Source organism: Oryx dammah, unplaced genomic scaffold (genome assembly GCF_014754425.2).
Source record: "Oryx dammah isolate SB20612 unplaced genomic scaffold, SCBI_Odam_1.1 HiC_scaffold_11, whole genome shotgun sequence".
In the NCBI taxonomy this organism is placed as follows: Eukaryota; Metazoa; Chordata; class Mammalia; order Artiodactyla; family Bovidae; genus Oryx; species Oryx dammah.
In genome coordinates, this window is record NW_024070195.1 from 40,334,898 (window position 1) to 40,353,351 (window position 18,454).

At 39.0% G+C, this 18,454-nt stretch overlaps 1 protein-coding gene across 4 annotated transcripts in view; it reads right to left on the reverse strand.

Annotated features, from left to right (window-relative positions):
• Positions 1-18,031, reverse strand: part of KCTD20 (potassium channel tetramerization domain containing 20) — a 37,364-nt gene extending 19,333 nt beyond the window's left edge. For 2 of the 4 annotated variants that reach the window (XM_040249817.1, XM_040249819.1), the window contains exon 1: positions 17,899-18,031. The gene's annotated coding sequence lies outside the window, so the exon portion shown is untranslated. The remainder of the gene's footprint in view (positions 1-17,898) is intronic. The other 2 variants (XM_040249818.1, XM_040249820.1) reach the window with 2 other exon arrangements.
• Between the last annotated feature and the right edge of the window lie 423 nt (positions 18,032-18,454).

Consider the following 18,454-nt stretch of genomic DNA (forward strand, 5'->3'; position numbering starts at 1 on the left):
TTCCATATAAAATAGCATCAGTGTTTTACTGCTTGTAAAAAGCAATCTATGCTCAATAAAAAAAATCAATATAAAAAGATATAAATACTTTAAAAATCAAAGCTGTGGTAAAATACATGCACACATATCTTTGGGCACATATTCCATTATATCCTTGGAATAAACTCCTAGAGATAAAATTGCTACGGAAAAACATAAATAAGTTTTGATGTATACTGCCAGACTGTCCTTTATAAACATACCAATTTATACTCCTTCTGGCAGCATGGAACTCTGGCTAATAGTATACCAATCTTCCTCATCTTTGCTAGATAGAGTGAAACATGATAGCTCATTTTAGTGTGGTCATTGAAAAGTCATTCATTCTTTTTAAAATTTTTAATTGGAAGATAATTGCTTTACAATATTGTGCTGGCTTCTGCCATACATCAACATAAATCAGCCAGAGGAATACATATATCCCCTCTCTCTTGAACTTTCCTCCTACATCCCACTCCATCCCACCCCTCTAGGTTGTCACAAAGCAAAAAAAGTCATTTTCATCAACATTTTGAAAATTTCACCTTTAAGAGCCTTAAAAGATTTCAGTAGGCAGGGGAAAAAATCCCATGCTGGGTAAACATTGGGTAATAGCAGCGATTTATTCATGTCAAGTTTGTCGGGCTTGACGAGAATCACTGGATGTTTTCATGGCTTGCTCTCATCTCCCTGGAGTATAAATGACAGGGTGTGATGACAGGACCACCCACTAGACTGAGGCAAAGCAGTTTCTGGCTTTGGCACTGTTACTATTGATAATTAAGCCTCACCACCAAGAAAAACGTTCTTTAAGTGTCAGTGTTTTCATCCATAAAAATGGGATGATATCAGCCACTACAAAGCTAGCTAGCTAGTCCTTTCTCAATTAAGATGTATGGGGAAAAAAGCATGAAGTGCTATACAAAAGCAAGAGACACATCTGTTATGTGAATCGCCCTTATACAACTGCTTGGTTGCCATCGACTGGGCTCTTGAAGCACGCCACCCTCCACTTCTGAATATACTTTTTATGGTCTGCTGCATTGTTCTACTGACTTCAGCTGCATTTCTCTTCTTGATTCAGCAAAATGACACATGGCACTGCTTTGAGGGCTTCCCCAGTGGCTCAGCAGGAAAGAGCCCACCTGCAACGCAGGAGATGTGGGTGTGATCCCCAGGGTGGGAAGACCCCCTAGGGAAGAAAACAGCAACCCATTCTAGTATTCTTGCCTGGGAAATCCCATGGACAGAGGAGGGGCCTGGCAGCCTATAGCCCATGGAGTCGCAAGAGTTGGACATGACAGAGATTAAACAACTACTACTTTTAGAATCCTCTGAATTATTTTTTGCCTCAGTTGCCTAACTTGCCCTTTGAACCTGACCTTTTGTGTCTTTCCACTTTTCCCTCAGGAATTTGCTAAGTCCTGTCCAACTCTTTGTGACCCCATGGACTATAGCCCACCACGCTCCTCTGTCCATGGGATTTCCCAGGCAAGAATACTGGAGTGGGTTGCCATTTCCTTCTCCAGGGGATCTCCTCGACCCAGGGACTGAACTGTTGTCTCCCACCATTGGCACGCTGAGCCAGCAGGGAAGCCCAGTTAGTATAGATCTAACAAAATCCAAATGGCTAACCAACTAACTGCCTTAATATATTCTGAAGAGTCTGTTTTTTCCCCACACTGATTTGAGATGGCACTTTAATCAAATACTAACATAATTTATGCTTGGTCTGGTTTTTAAACTCTGTTCCACTGATTAATCTTATTTCTTTGTCAATACAATGTCTAATTTAACAATCTTGACATCATTTCTCTATGTCATTTATCTAGAACTTCTAGAATGGTTTTAAGTTGTCAACAGGGAAATTTTTTCTTTTAATCTTTAAAATTATATCTTAACCACTCATTCTTTTTCTGCAGCGATTGCTAGTTTAGAATAATTAAGTCTCATAAAGCATTACATTTAATGGACACGGCAGTTGCATTGCATGCATGCCAGTTTATTATTCAGAATGTAGCTTTGTTTGCTCTCTTACTATATGGAAGTAAAAATTTGCTTTACCCAAAAATATTACTGCCATAATTCATTCCAATGAAATATTTTTTAAATGTGTGGATAATTAGATGTATTAATACTAGAGCATTTTTACTATTTATTTTTAAGAGTGTTTAATCAAGTTTTTAATTCAAAGTAAAAATGTTTATTTCAGCTGTTTTATTATTTTGTCAATTATTTACTTATTTTGGCTGCACTGGGCTTTCACTGCTGCGTAGGCCTCTCTCTAGTGTGGCGAGTGGGTGTACTCGCTGGTTGGGGCACTCACGCTTCTTATTGTGGTGGGTTTTCCCATTGTGAAGCGTAGGCTCTAGGGCGCATGGGCTTTGGTAGTTGTGTTCTGTGGAATCTTCCCTGACCAAGGATCGAACCCCTGTCCCCTGCATTGGCAGGCAGACTCTTAACCACTGGACCACTAGGGAAGTCCTATTTCAGCTATTTTAATACACATAAATACACTATATACTTTAAAGATAGGTTAGGTTAATGCAGCTATACTAGAATACTATTCTGCGCAAGATTTTGCTTTTCTTGAATACTGGTCAAGGTTCATACACCTGCCTTTTTAATATACTCTTCCTGTGGGTCTAAGCAACTGTACAATTAATCCTTGGTAAAGATCAATTCCCTTCCCCTGACTCCTCTTTTTTTTTTTTCTTTTCAAAGAACTAATGCTATGAAATGTTCTCCCATTTCCCATACCATTTCCTCATTAAGTCTCAAATTAAGGGAAACTACATTTAGTCATAAGCTATCCTGCTTCCCATATTTACCAGCAAGTGCTTTGGAACCCACACTGCGTGGTTTGGTTCTTGATCCCACCACGTGCTAGCTGTGTGAATCTAGGCACATGACAAACTTCTCTGAGACTCAATTTTCTCATCTATACATCAATACCCACTTGGAAGAACTGTTTTAGGGATTATGGATGCTCCAGCCAAAGCTATCTATGGCATGTGTAAACACTAAAAAAAAAAAAAAAAGTTAGCCATTATTACTTTTTATATACGAAAAACCAGCTTCAAGCCTATAAGAATCTTCAAAGACCTTATTTTTTAAATCTCTTATTGTTTCTTCTTTCCTGCATTAACACCTAACCTCAACCTTCATTCATTATCTCAATTCCAATTATCCAATTAAAAAAAATCATCTTAGGGAGTTCCCTGGTGGTCGAGTGGCTAGGACTCTGCGTTCCCAATGCAGGGGGCCCGGGGTTTGATCCCTGGTTGGGGAAATAGATCCTACATGTTACAGCAAAGAACAGGAGTAGCCAAATAAATTTTAAAAAAATAAAAAAAGTAAAAATAAATAAAAATAAAAAAATCATCTTAGCATTAAAAAAAAAGGTGCACATTTCGAGTTATAAGATAAATAAGTACTGGAGATATACAACATGATACAGATAATTAACACTGCTTTCTTTACCTTACCTATGAAGGTTGTTAAGGGAGTAAATCCTAAGAGTTATCACAAGGGAAAAAGAAATCTTTTTTTCTATTTTTGTCATGTTTCTATATGAGATCTATGTTCACTAAACCTATTGTCATCATATCATTATGTATGTAAGTCAAATTATGTTGTACATCTTCAACATATACAGTGCCATGTGTCAATCATATCAATAAGTGTAGAAGGAAGAAAACTGTATCACTGGGTATCTATATTTTTATAGAGATCAAGTACTAGAGTCTTTATATATCCATTTGCAGAGGTAATAAAACTCAACTATGATACCACTGTTAACTCTAATTCCAAACATTTGCTGGTAACAAACATGTTATTTCTATAAACCAAACCTGTAGTTTTAGAACTAAAAACTATACATCTTAATGGACCTTTTGTACTAAGTGCTTTTATCAGCTAGGTTTCTTTTTTTTTAAATCTCTCAAAACCATGGAGAAGTTTCTGGTTGTCTCTTCAGATTATCAACAAATTAGTCCCAACCTATATATTATAGTCAGCACATACTTACCAAACCCCTACTGTGTGGAAGGCACACAGCACTGAGCAACACAAAGGACTGAGCAATGCTCTCAAGGGTTGGCCCCAAGCTCCCACTGAGTAGGTGGGGCTATATGAAAAAGACAAGCAACTTTAGGTAATAAATACAGAACAGGTGGTTCAAACCAGTGGTTCCAGATTCTTGGGCCTATTCTTACAACGAGTCTGGCACTTGTAATTAAAAATTAAAAAGTCAACTTCTTAGGCAGCTCTTATGCGGCACTCAGGTTTAGGGATTATAAAATAAACACAAAAGTTGGAGCGAAAATCACCTCTAGACAGTGTGGTTGGGAAAAGGAAGCCTTCATATGAGATAAAATCTGAGCTGGGCTCTGAAGCAGATTTTCTTTTTCTTTTTTGAAACTTTTAAAATCTACAGAAAATTGAAAAAATCATTATAACCAGTAAAATCTTATATATCCTTCAGATTTACCAATGATCATCTGCTCCCCCACCACACAAGCTTTTCTGAATCACTTAAAAGTTAACATTACAACACTTCACCCAAGTTACTTTAGCAAGCACATTCTAAGAATGAGAACATTCTCTTAAAAAAACACACAGCAGTATTGCTCTCATCTAAGAAAATGAACATTTGCATAATACTAATATATAACCAATAATCAGATCTACTCAATTGGCCTAATATTTTCCTGCATAATCTTTTTTGGGATCCATAAGTCAATCAAGGCTCATTCCTTGCATTTGGCCGCTCTGAATCTTTCACATTCTGCACCCTACTGTCTCTACCCCCACAATTTGGGGGACAGTTGTTTTACATGAAATTGACTTTTTTAAAAAAGTCTAGGTCAGAGAAGGGAACCCTCCTACACTGTTGGTGGGAATATAAATTAGTGCAGCCAACTACAAAAAAACAGTATGGAGGTTCCTTAAACTAAAAATAGAGGTATCATATGATCTAGCAATCCCACTCTTGAGCACATATCCAGAAAAGACAAAAACACTAATTCAAAAATATACACGTACCCCAGTGTTCACAGAAGCACTATGTACAACAGCAACAAAGTGAAACCCAGGGGACCATCAACAGATGACTGCCTTAAGAAAATGTGATATATAGATACAGATGCGCACGCGTGCGCGCGCACACGTGCACACACACACACAAGAATACTCAGCCATAAAAAAGAATGAAATATTGCCATCTGCAGAACATGGAGGATAGACCTAAGAATTTCATACTAAGTCAGAGAAAGACAATTATCATACCACTTACATGTGGAATCTGAAAAATAATACAAATGAACTTATATACAAAACAGAAGCAGACTGCCAGACATGGAAAACAAACTTTGGTTATAGAACCAGAAAGAGGAGGGGTGACAAATTAGGAGAATGGGATTAACAAATATAAACTACTACACATAAAATAGATAAGCAACAAGGATTCACCATCTAACACATAACTACATTCAGTAGCTGATAATTACAATGGAAAACAATCTGAAAAAATATATAACTGAATCACTTTGCTATGCTAATAAAATATAATAAATCAACTATACTTCAATAAAAATTATTTTAAATTAAAAAGTCTAGGTCAGTTCTAACATCCATCTCATTGTTCCCATGTGATGAGATACAAGTTAAATTTTTTAAAAACAAGAATACAGTTGTGTCCTTCAAACTGCCATCACATCAGAGGCACATAATGCCAGGCCACCCCACTACAGGGAATGTCTGATTATGTGGTTAAAGTGGTGACAACAGGTCTTTCTGTTGTAAAGCGAGATCTGATATCCTATCTCCCAATAACTTTTCACCCAGTGGTTTCAGCATCTATTGATGATTCTTGCCCAAACCAATTATTAATACACTGGGGACTACAAAATGATGACTTTCTAATTTTATCATTCTTCCTACATTTACTGTCTAGCATGCTCCTGTTAAGTAGAACTACTACTTCACTCTCCCTGTATCTTCCTTTTTAAGTTTAATTATGAACTCAAAGATTTGTTTTAATCTAATGTATTAAAACGATCCATTACCATCTTTTTTTTTTACTTCTCCAATTATTGGTTCAAATTGTCCCAGGTATGGCTAGTGGGATTCCCTTCAAGCCTTCATCTGTCATTTAAACACAATTCTATTGGTTTTTGGAGAAGGTAATGGCAACCCACTCCAGTACTCTTGCCTGGAAAATCCCATGGATGGAGGAACCTGGTGGGCTGTAGTCCATGGGGTTGCTAAGTTGCTCAGTTGCACAACTGAGCAACTTCACTTTCACTTTTCACTTTCATGCATTGAAGGAAATGGCAACCCACTCCAGTGTTCTTGCCTGGAGAATCCCAGGGACGGGGGAGCCTGGTGGGTTGCTGTCTATGGGGTTGCACAGAGTTGGACGTGACTGACGCGACTTAGCAGCAGCTATTGGTTTTTTGAGGCTACTTCGTATATAAGTTCTCTAAGCTCACCTTTCACCATCTCTGACCTTGACTTACAATCAGCCAGTTCTCCAGAAGCCTGTCTTCTTTTTAGTGGACAAAAGCATTTATAAATCAAGATCTGAACACCAGGTGTCTTATATATTGGGGTGTCACAGTCTACTGAAATGGTTTAGAAGCAAACCTGGAGATTTTTTAAAACACAAACAGCTTATACTGATATTTTCACCTCAAATTCGACATTATGGTTTTTCTTTACTTATTTTCTATTAGTACTATATCTTTTCTCTCACAATGAAAATCTTGGTTCATAATTCAGTTTTAAAACTATAACATTAATGTTACTAACATTTAAACCCACTAAGTTTAAGTGTCTTTGGGGGGCTAGTTCTTTTTGTCCTTGAATTACATTTCACTAGGGATGTATAGTCAGCATACTATGTTTATTTTATTTTTAGTTATATTATTTTATTCTGTATGTCCTGTAATTTAGGTTCATTTTTGTTTTTTAATCACTCAGTTATAGCTTATTTTTCATTATTTTAATTTTTGATTATGTAAAACATTTACATGGTTCAAAAGTTAGTGTTACAAAAAAGCAATGCTCAGAGATCTCTCTCCCTTCCCTTCCAGTATTTTCCTATCTATTCCCTACACATAACTAGTTTTATTAATTTTATAAACTTCATGTTTCTCTTTATAGATAATGTGTGTATATACATATAAATTCTTAATTCTTCTGTTTCTCATACAAAAGATGGAATACCATATCCAGTTCTGTACTTTGCTGTTTTTCTTAACAATATATCTCAAATTCACCCCATATGAATGACTGGAAATCTTCCTCATTCTTTTAATGGCTGTTTAATACTCCACTCTTTGGTTCTACCTATTAAAGAAAAGAGAGGGCATAAAACAGGGTGAATGATGTATAACAGGTAGAAAAGTAAGAGTGAAAAGGCGCTTTATTACTGTAAGAAAGGCGTGGAGGGGCAGACCAGCCAGGTTAGAGTGAAGGATTAATACAAAAGGGTGGGAGAAAACAGAGCAACCATCATACTGTAATACAGCTTCAGGGAACCCCATGCACACCACCACTTAAGGAGCTATGCAACACACAACTTAGATGGCTGTGCAGAACAGCCCTAGGAGAACACGGGTGAAAAACAAGCTGCAGCTGGTTTACAGAGGCCTTGGATTATAAAGTCAAGTAGAGTGAAGGACTTTGTCTTGTAGGTGAAGTTTTTACATAGAGAAGTTTCATATTCAACATGTTGCTTTAAAATAAATATACCCACAGATGGACGAGTAAGAGGCTACTGGAACTGTCTAGGCGTGACAGGATCTCAGTGGGTTGACAGCAAGAAGAGCAGCAGCTAGGAGATGCAGGAGAGAAAGGCAGGGCCTCCGAATCCACATGCCCTCCTTCATTTTCGTGTATGAGCTGCTAGCAGAGGCCAGGCTGGCAGACTGGCAGATGAAAGCACAGGGATGGTAGAGACGAGATTATAACTGCCTAGATACATGAGATTATAACTGCCTAGATATATTTCCCTGTCTTCTCTACTTGACATTCCTAATTTACTGCTCTGATAACCTTTCTGTCAATAAACTTAGGTCCAAAAACAGCTTTTGTGCCAGAAGAGACTATATTACAGTTACTTGAATTTAAATTAAGACTTAAAGAACTTACATTCAATTTGTAACTGTCTGCTACTGCTGCTGCTGCTAAGTCACTTCAGTCGTGTCCGACCCTGTGCGACCCCATAGACGGCAGGCCACTAGGCTCCCCCGTCCCTGGGATTCTCCAGGCAAGAACACTGGAGTGGGTTGCCATTTCCTTCTCCAATGCATGAAAGTGGAAAGTCAAAGTGAGCTCAGTCGTGTCCAACTCTTTGCAACCCCATGGACTGCAGCCCACCAGGCTCCGCCATCCATGGGATTTCCCAGGCAAGAGTACTGGAGTAGGGTGCCATTGCCTTCTCCGTTGTAACTGTCTAAAGGCCTTTAAACAATTTCCTTTACAACTTTATCAAATCACCTAATTAAAAGAACTATTAAACGAAAGGATTTAGAGAATAACTTTTTTACTCACTACTCAGTTTAAAATATAAGACAAAAAAGAGACAAATATAGTTGAATCCCCACTATCCTAAGTTTGATATTTCAATTCATTTTTAATGATACTTATAATCTTTTAACATGTTCTTTTTTTGTTTTAGTACTTCAACTGCCTATCAAGCCAATCTTAAAGTACTCAAGAAACCTTCAGTAAATCCTTAAACTTAGATTCATTAATTTATCTGAAGAAGTTTTTAAATACTGCAACCCCTTTCAAGATGCAAAGTTTTCTTACATCCTTAAATAACCAAATCTAAACCCAATTACTCAAGAACATATTCTACATTAGAATCACTAATTAATCAGTTGAGATTCAATATGCCAAATTACCACAAACAGTCCATCTTAAGTCTAGATGGACTAACCTTTGTTGATTTTAACATATATCATTTGCTACATGTTATTCTAAGTACTTTATAAATGTTATTTAACTTAATACTAACAAAAACAACAAAAAACCTTTATGAAGTAGCTGCTATTATTATCCTCATTTACAGATAAGGAAACTGAGGAATAAAGAAGTTAAGAAAAGTTCTCACAGTCGCACATCTGATAAATAGTAGAGCCAGGCTTCAAACATAGGCTTCTGGCTTCATAGTCAAACATGTTACCCTTAAGCTGTGTTATCTCTGCCTATCGGAGATTTACTTCTGATTTACCTTCACGAATTCTATGTTAAGTTTCCCAAGTTTGGAGATATGATCTCAAGCCAAAGATCTGGAGCCAAGACATATGACCTTTCTGTGCCAGTAATGAACACTCCTAGCACCTTTTCTGTTTAAATAGTTGCTTTGAAACAACCTCTAAATCAATTAACTCCAGATAGTGGTTGATTTTACAATCTTGAGTTTGGAGTTCAATTTAAGACCTTACTTAATTCTGTTATAACTCTCAACTTTATTACCTAAAAACAGAGTAGATCAAATTCTATAATTTCCACAGAGGGTGCTTCTATCTTTTGATGGATTCAACTAGTTATGCTCATTCTAATGACAACTTTAAGCTACGAACAATCCAAGGTATATAACAGGAAGAGACACTGAAGTTAAGATTACTCACTGGCAAACTTCCAGGAAATTTCCAAGATCTATACTATTAGCAATGATGTCTTAAACAGTACAAGGGAGTACAATTTTTAAAATTTTAAATGTATTATTCAATATAGCAGGCCATTTGATAAGAAAGGCTAAGTTCTTATATGGCAAGATCTGAAGGTCTTAGGGGACAGATCTATAAAGCAGTACTGTAGCAACAGAACAAATGGTGAAAATTCTGGAGACAATCCAGTCACTATGTCAGAAGATGATTCAAGGACTAGTATTAACCAGTGTCAGTCTTAATCAATGTCGAAAGTTTTCACTGACATAGCAAAAATGAGGGCAATGGAGATAATGTCACACATGCACACAAACATACAAACACAATTATTATCCCAATTCTGCGACAACTGACATGGACTAAGACATCAACCTAATAACACTGTTTCAAGAAAGTACTATCATATTAACACACACGTGATTTTAAGACACGGCCTGATTTAAAAAATATTAAAATGTGAACTAAAGAATTGTGGCAGGTGTTAGTTTAATGCTTTCTTGGTACCTAAACTAAGTTTTACTTCATTTTTTATATTAAATGTCTTTTCTTTTATAAAATAATGGTGACAGAAAATGATAGGTGTTTTGTTTGTTTGTTTTTTAAATGCTGGTCACCTGATGATGGGCTCCCAATTTTACCCCCACAATCATAAATCTCAAAAAGATCTGGGGTCCAAATCACCTTCCCTCTAGGACTGAAAAAACACTATTAGTTCAGTCCAGTCTAACTAAAAAATATTCCAAAATGAAGAATCTCTTGCTTATTATTAGCTTACCCTATTGTTGGCCACTAATGCTTGGGGGGAAAAAATTTTTTTTTTCCTTTGTGCCAAGCTGAAGTCTGCCTTCCTCCCTGTTCCCACCATGACTTCCATGCACTGGTAAGTCTTATCTCCTAGAATAATGCATCCATCAGAATGGGATGGGTGAAACCAAAAAAGAAAAAGTCAAAAACCCCACATCTGTTTGAAGGCATTAGGCAACTAGCAAGAGAGCCAAGACTGTGGAGGAGCTGTGATGGTCAGTTTTATATGTCAACCCACAGGCTATAGTCCCAGTTATTCAATCAAATGCTAATCTAGGTGTTGCTGTAAAGGTTTTTGGTAGATGTGATTAAAGTGTTTAACCATTTTAGGTTAAATAAGGAAGATTATCCAGATAATGTGGGTGAGCCTGATCCAACCAATTCTAAGGCTTTAAGAGCAGAACTGAAGTTCTCTGATAAAGAAAAAATTTGACTGGAACACTGCTTCCACTCCTGCCCAGAGTCCCAGCCTGCCCTTCCTAATGTCCTAGTCCAATCTCCACATGGTATACACTAACACCCTTCAACAAATAGCTTAATATATTTGTGCCTGTATTTATATACAAATAGATGATATAGATTATTTTGATAGTATATAAATAGTACATAGAACCATAATCCACAATTAAAACCATCCTTTAGAGAAAATTCCAGGACCAAGTGGCTTGACTAGTAAATTCTTCCACATCTTTAAAGGACGAAATTATATCATCCCAATTCATTTTCTGAGGCCAGCATATAACACTGACTCAAAACTTCACTAGGACATTACCAAAAAAGCATTATGGACCACTTTTCCTCATAAACACAAAAATCCTATACCAATTATTTTTTTAAAAAATCAAACCCATATATATATAAAAGGATAATACAAAGGTTGGCTTAACATTCTAAAAATTAATATAATTCATCACATGAAAAGACTAAAAAATGCTTTATAATAACTAAAATAGCATGAAATAGTACTGATAAACTAGATTTTAAAAAGGCAATTTGAAACAACCTAGTCATAGAAAAATATTAAAGATATTAATATTCTACCTTAACCACAGGCTTATCACATGTGATTTTTAAAAAACTGTTTTATTGAATATGCCAAAGTCTCTAAAATGAATGTGTAAACTACTTTTAAAATGAGAGGGAAAAAAAGGAAAATGTACCTCTAAAAACAGGGAACTCTTCGAGAAAATGGTTGAAGTTTTAAAAAAAATCTTAGAATACTTTAAATTTTTTAAAGTTTAAGAAGAAAATGACATATCACCACTTAAGAGATCTTGACATTTTTTCCATCTAGATTAAAGAAGAAATATTAGAAATACCAGACAAATTAGGAATTTAGGTTAAATACATGAAATAGTTTCTCAAGCAGATTACTCAATAGGATGACAGAATAATCTTGATAGCTTTAAATCCAACAGAAGGACTTAACGTGGAGGCGTGATGCGCTTCTTAGGGGACTCAACAGCAAGCTCTAAGGAACAGGCGGAAGGCAGGGCATGTGGGTAGGCACAGGATAAAGCATGACCGTCAAGTCCCAAGGCGGAGGGTGCTCAGTGACAAGCACAACTTAGGGTTCAGACTGTGCTAGTTGCTCAGCCGTGTCCAACTCTTTGTGACCCCATGGACTGTAGCCCACCAGGCTCCTCTGGAATTCTCCAGGCAAGAATACTGGAGTGCGTTGCCATTCCCTTCTCCAGGGGATCTCCCCCACCCAGGGATCAAACCCAGGTCTCCTGCAATGCAGGCAGATTCTTTACTGACTGAGCCACCAGGGACAGATTACCTGGCATTTAAATTACCCAGCATTTAATGCCCTAAACAGACTGTCATGAGCTAAATTAAATCGTGTTTCCTTCAAAATTTGTATGTAGAAGTCTGTTACCCTAAATCCTCAGAATGTGGCCTTTAAAGAGGTGATGGCTCTTTAAAAGAGTGGACATGACTGAGTGACTTAACACTCACTTTTCAAGATTAAATGAAGTCATTAGCGGGCCCTAATCCAATACAACTGGTGTCCTTTTAAGCAGAGATGAGGACAAGAGAGGTGCAGAGGGAAGACCGACCATGTGAAGACAGGGAGAAAGCAGCCACCTACACGCAAAGGAGCAAGTCCAAAGAAGAAACCAACCCCACCAACACCTTGAACTTGAGCTTCCAGCCTCCGGAAATTCTATTGTTTAAACCACACAGTTTGTGGTACTTTGTTATGGTAGCCCCAGCAAACTAATACACAGATATAACTGCAAAAATTAAAATTGTATCCTTTCCCACCAAAAGAGATTTAAGGCAAATACACTGAAGGAGTCTTACACGGTTTTAAGGTACATACTGTGGCCTTCCTACAGCAGTATAGATCATTAGCTGTTTTATTCTAAGAAACGTGAACTTTCTCTAGTAACCTTAACCAAATCATGTCACAGATCTTTCTACTACACCCCAGTGCCTTCCAAAATTTTAGTAAGCCCTGCCTCCCCCATGTTACAGTAAGAAAAGAGATAAAGTTTAATTTATATCTACACTATAAAAGCCTTAACATTTCAACACTTTAAAGGACAATCTAAATCTAAAGAAAATATCAACAGTATCTTATTTTTTAAAAACCAATTAACAGTCAGCATCTCCTGAGAACTCCCAATAGTCAGGTGTAGATCAAAGCATTTTACATGAATTAACTCAATCCTAATAACCCTCTGAGGTAGCTACTATTACAACTCTATTTCAGAGAAAGAAACTGATGAATATCCAAGCTAGTAAATGAAAGAGCTAGGATTTAAACCCAGGAAAAACTGGCTCCAAAGCCCACATTCTTAACCACTGCCCAGTGAAGAATAAGGAGGGCACTACTGAGCATAAATATTAACTGATGGAGTCCGTCTAAGCTTGAAGCTGGCTCAGCCACTCACAAGGTGTATGACTTGGGCAAACGTAAGCTCTTTATGTCTTAGATTCGTTGGCTATAAAATGGAGGAAATTAAATGAGAAATGTAGACACGTTGAGTGAAGTGTCTGGGTACAAAACAATGTCTACTAATCAATCTGGTACATAACAATGTCTATTAATTAATAAGTCCTTATTATTTCTTTTTTTGGCCACACCCTGGTGTAAGCTGAATCTTTAAGTTTTCCCACCAAGGGTGAAACCCTCACTCCCTGCTGGGGAAGTGAAGACACCAGGAAAGTTCCAAATCCTTACTATTTCTCATTCTATTTTCATGAATATACAAGAACAATCCAAAAACGTCTACTTTGGGGACTCTAAGAAAAAATAGCATGAGGTTCTCTTCTTTCACCTGTACTTCTTTCCTTCCTACTATTCCAGAAATGCATATACTATTCCAATAATCTCATTTCTTATAAGAGGTATATGGAATCAGATTAGCAGTTAGATCAGTCTTACTTTCTGTCTCCAACAGAGATACCTAATAATTTGGATAAAGACAACAGTATAGTTACATGGCAAGTTCAGAAAATTCTGGACTTTGCTTAAACATCCAACATTTAATAAAAATGCAGTGTACTTATCTTAATCTTTACTGAATCAAAAAAAAAAAAAAAACACCAACTTCATAACATTTTTTGGGATTACAAGAGAACTATTTGCTCATTATTTCAAGCTTCCGAATTCCTTATTTTAGTATTCCTACTCTTTCTGGTTTATGTGGTTTGAACACACTCTCCTTCCATCTCCATTTTTCCAAATATTGCTTTTGTATTCATGTGAAAGTCTCAGTTTTCTTCATCTACTTATAACTGAATTTCTCTAAACTGTTTTCACTTTTGAAGCATTTTTTCCTTGAAATGATTTAGTGGGAAGAACACTGGGCTAGGAGCCAGGGGTCCTCACTCTGCCATCTCATCTCTTAGATTCTTCATCTTAAAAGGCAAGAGGCGGGAGGAAAAAAAGCAAGAGGACTGCACCGTATAAATTTGTAATAGGTTCCTTTATATCTCTAAGCCTCACAGTTCCATGACTCTGGGTCTTCCAACTAGAAATCATGCAGCATTCCAACAATTTCCCTACACTTTTTACTCCAGTTAGCCAAGGAGAAGTAGGCATGTACAGATTCAGGGGCAGAGGAAGACGCAATAATCAGGAAGCCAATGGCACCCCTCTCCAGCACTCTTGCCTCGAAAATCCCATGGATGGAAGAGCCTGGTGGGCCGCAGTCCATGGGGTCGCTAAGAGTCGGACACGACTGAGCGACTTCACTTTCACTTTTCACTTTCTTGCATTGGAGAAGGAAATGGCAACCCACTCCAGTGTTCTTGCCTGGAGAATCCCAGGGACAGGGGAGCCTCATGGGCTGCCGTCTATGGGGTCCCACAGAATTGGACACGACTGAAGTGACTTAGCAGTAGCAGCAGCCAGGGTTATAGAAGGAAAGACAACAGTATTTTGTGAATCAACAGAAATAGGTTAGTAAGAAAAGTGAGACACTAAGAAGAAACCAAAGACAAAAAAAAGTCGGAAAACACATAGCTTAACTCTAACCTCATCCCTACACACCTATTAATATTTGAAGGACTAAGAAACAGAAAAAGCTTTCGGCAGCAGAGATTATCCAGCCTTCATATTTGCCTCAAGGAAGCAATGCAACTCTGTGACATCTTTGTAATGTTGTTGCTAAAATAGTCTACTACAAAATAGGCATTACTGGGGTATCTGGTGACTGAATGAATGTTCAGATGAATCGAAAGCCCTTGTAAATGCTACTGGTACTGCTACATAACAGGAAATCTGAGTTCAAGGCCATGAGAATTACACAGCATTAGCTGTCCTGGTTCTAAAGGGAAGAAGGCTGAAATTAGTTGGGAGGGGGGAGATTTAGCCTAATGGCATTTCTAATAGGCTGATGATACTGGAAGCAGGCCCTTGAAAGATAAAAGGACAGATTAATAGGCACTGACTATCTCCAAGGCAGGCTTCCAATGTGGGGCTAGTGGTAAAGAACCTACCTGCCAGTGCAAGAGACAGAGAGGCAAGTTCGATCCCTGGGTTAGGAAGATCCCCTGGAGGGCATGGCAACGCATTCCAATATTCTTGCCTGGAGAATCCCATGAACAAGAGGAACCTGGCAAGTTACAGCCCATCGGGTCACAAAGAATTGGACATGACTGAAGCAACTTAGTACATAGTACATATCTCTAAGGCATTAGAATATGTATTTCCTACCGCAATGTCCTGGTAGCTCAGACAGTAAAAAAGCTGCCTGAAATTCGGGAGACCTGGGTTTGATCCCTGGGTTGGAAAGATCCCCTGGAGAAGGGAACAGCTACCCACTCCAGTATTCTGGCCTGGAGAATTCCATGGACTGTATAGTTCATGGGGTTGCGAAGAGTCAGACACGACTGAGTGACTTTTACACACTCACCCTGATGGCAGAGTCCAAGAAAGCACTCTTTAGTTTCCTTCTAAAGACTCAGACCTTCTTGGCTTATGATTGGTTAGGAGGCAAAGGAGAATAAAAATCAACAAAAGGATAAGGAAGTTGGCCAGTTCTGAAGATTCTCAGGCCAGTCTATTTTGCTGTTTCTCTAAGTGTGGTCCCTGGATCACCAATAACAGACCAAGAAAGGGGGAGCTTGCTGAACATGCAGACTCAGGACCCATCACTGATTTCCAGAATCAAATTTCTGATAGTAGCACAAATAAAAACCACATGAGTTATCACTGCACACCTCTCAGAACAGCTGGCATCAAAAAGAACACAAACAAATGTTGGCAAGGATGTGGAGAAAAGAGAATCATCTTACACTCTTGGTCAGAATGTAAACTGGTGCACTCACTATGGAAAACAGTATGGAAGTTTCTCAAAAACTAAAATCAGATCTACTATGTGACCCAGCAATTCCACTCCTGGCTATATATCTGAAAAAGAAAACAAAATCACTAATCGGAAAAGATACATGTACCCTAATGTTCATAGCAGCATTATTTACAATTGCTAAGATACGGAAGGAACCTAAATGTCAATCAACAGATGTATGGATAAAGAGGTAGTAAATATATGCCATGGACTAATACTCAACTAAAAATGAAAAACAAAATTTTGCCATTTGCAACAACATGGATGGACTCGGAGGGTCTTATGCTAAGTGAAAAGTCTGACAGAGAAACAGAAATACTGTATGGGATCACTGATATGTGGAATGTAAAAAACCCACCACCACCACCACCACCATATAACAAAAAAGAAGCCAACTCACAGACATCCCATCTAGTGATCACAGGGTGGCAGTGGGGTAACAAAGAGGTGGGGAGTGGGCAGTACGAACTACCAGGTGTAAGACAGGTTCAAGGATGTATCGTACAACACAGGGGATACAGCCAATATTTTGTAATAATTGCAAGTGGAAAGTAATCTTTAAAATTATATAAACAATTTTAATATATACAAAAAATTGGGAGACGGGTATTTAACATTTTTGGGGGGGGTATTTACATTTTCAAGGCGCAAATTCATGTTTAAGAAATGTCCCAGATGTTGCGGGGAGGGTGAGAATAAGTTGAGGATGAAGTTCTTTTGACTGGATTAATCAAATTCAGCTGTGATAACAGCACTGTTTGGGGACCATTAAAAACTTAATTTCTCAGGTAACAGCTGCTGTTAGTTGTTTAACAGCTAACAGGGCGACAATTAAAGGGCTTGAAAAATGCATTTTCATAACCGGGTTTAACAATTCCTTGCCGCCTGTTTATCTTGTTACTTTATTCACTGGTTTCTCATTTAAAAATAAATCAGATTAATCCCGGAATTTTCAGAAAGAATCACAAGCTCCAAAAGAGAAGAGCTTTTTTGAATAGTGCAGAACTGAAGACAGTCAACGCTATAAAAAGTAAGGTTTTATTTAAAAGAAAATTACCAGTTCAGTCTCCCCCAGCTCTTCAGCATCGATGAAAGCTGGTAATTTGTGGGTGGCAGAGAAGGAAGACTTTGAAGAAGGGGTGCAAACAGCGAGAAGTCCGACCCAACTACCTAATTTTTACTGAATTCAATGAATTGCCAGAAAACAAAAACAAAAACACGTAGGCAAGTGTTTTATCAATATAAACACTCCCGGGCTCTCATTATTTCTCTTCCTTTGGGATAAAAACACCAAAGGCCTGCAGGAAAGTCAGGTTATACTTCAGCTGTCCCCCGACTGTGTAGACGTATATCCACGCAAAGCGATCCCCCCTTCTTCCCCAGATTACCAGGCTTTACCCTCAGCACGAAAACCGGCGCCCGGAACCCGTTTGCCAACGTTTTCCCTCGAGATGACTGCAGCGCCGCGGCCTTTCTACGGGGGTACGACCCGGAGGGCTGCCGCCCGAGCGCCGACCTGAGGAGCGGGTCCCCTTACCCCCCGACACAAAGGCACTTCCCCGGGCCAGGCCCGCCGCCGCACTCACCCCGCCGGTTCTTCGCGTCAGACCACTTACCTAACGCTCCCGCCGCGCTCCGGAGCCCGGGGCCCGAATCCGCCCGGGAGGCGCGCGCGCTCACGGCGCCGCCAGCAGCCGCCGCGGGGACCGGCCGTGCCGCAGCGGCGCGCGCCCCGAACCCCCCGGCCCGCGCGGCCACGCGGCTGAGTCACCCGGCGCTTCACGTTAAGAGTCCCCCTTGCCGCGCGGGGCACGCCGGGAAGGCCGGGCTCCGGCCCGCCCCCTGGGCCGCAGGCCATCGGGTGTCCCCTTTCCTTCCCGACACGCCCCACGGCGCCAGGGAGGGCGCTCCCCCAACTTGCACAGCCACCAGAGGTCCATTTCTGAGCTGCGGATGCCCTGCTTCAATTACTGAAAGTCTGAAACGGAAAAGTTAGTAGTTATCTGAATTGAAAAATAAGCGCGCGCAGCCACGGGACAGCCAATGCGTGAGTGGATGTGAAAGTCGCGCAGTCGTGTCCGGCTCTTTGCGACCCCCTGGACTATACTGTCCCTGGGATTCTCCGGACCTGAATGCTGGAGT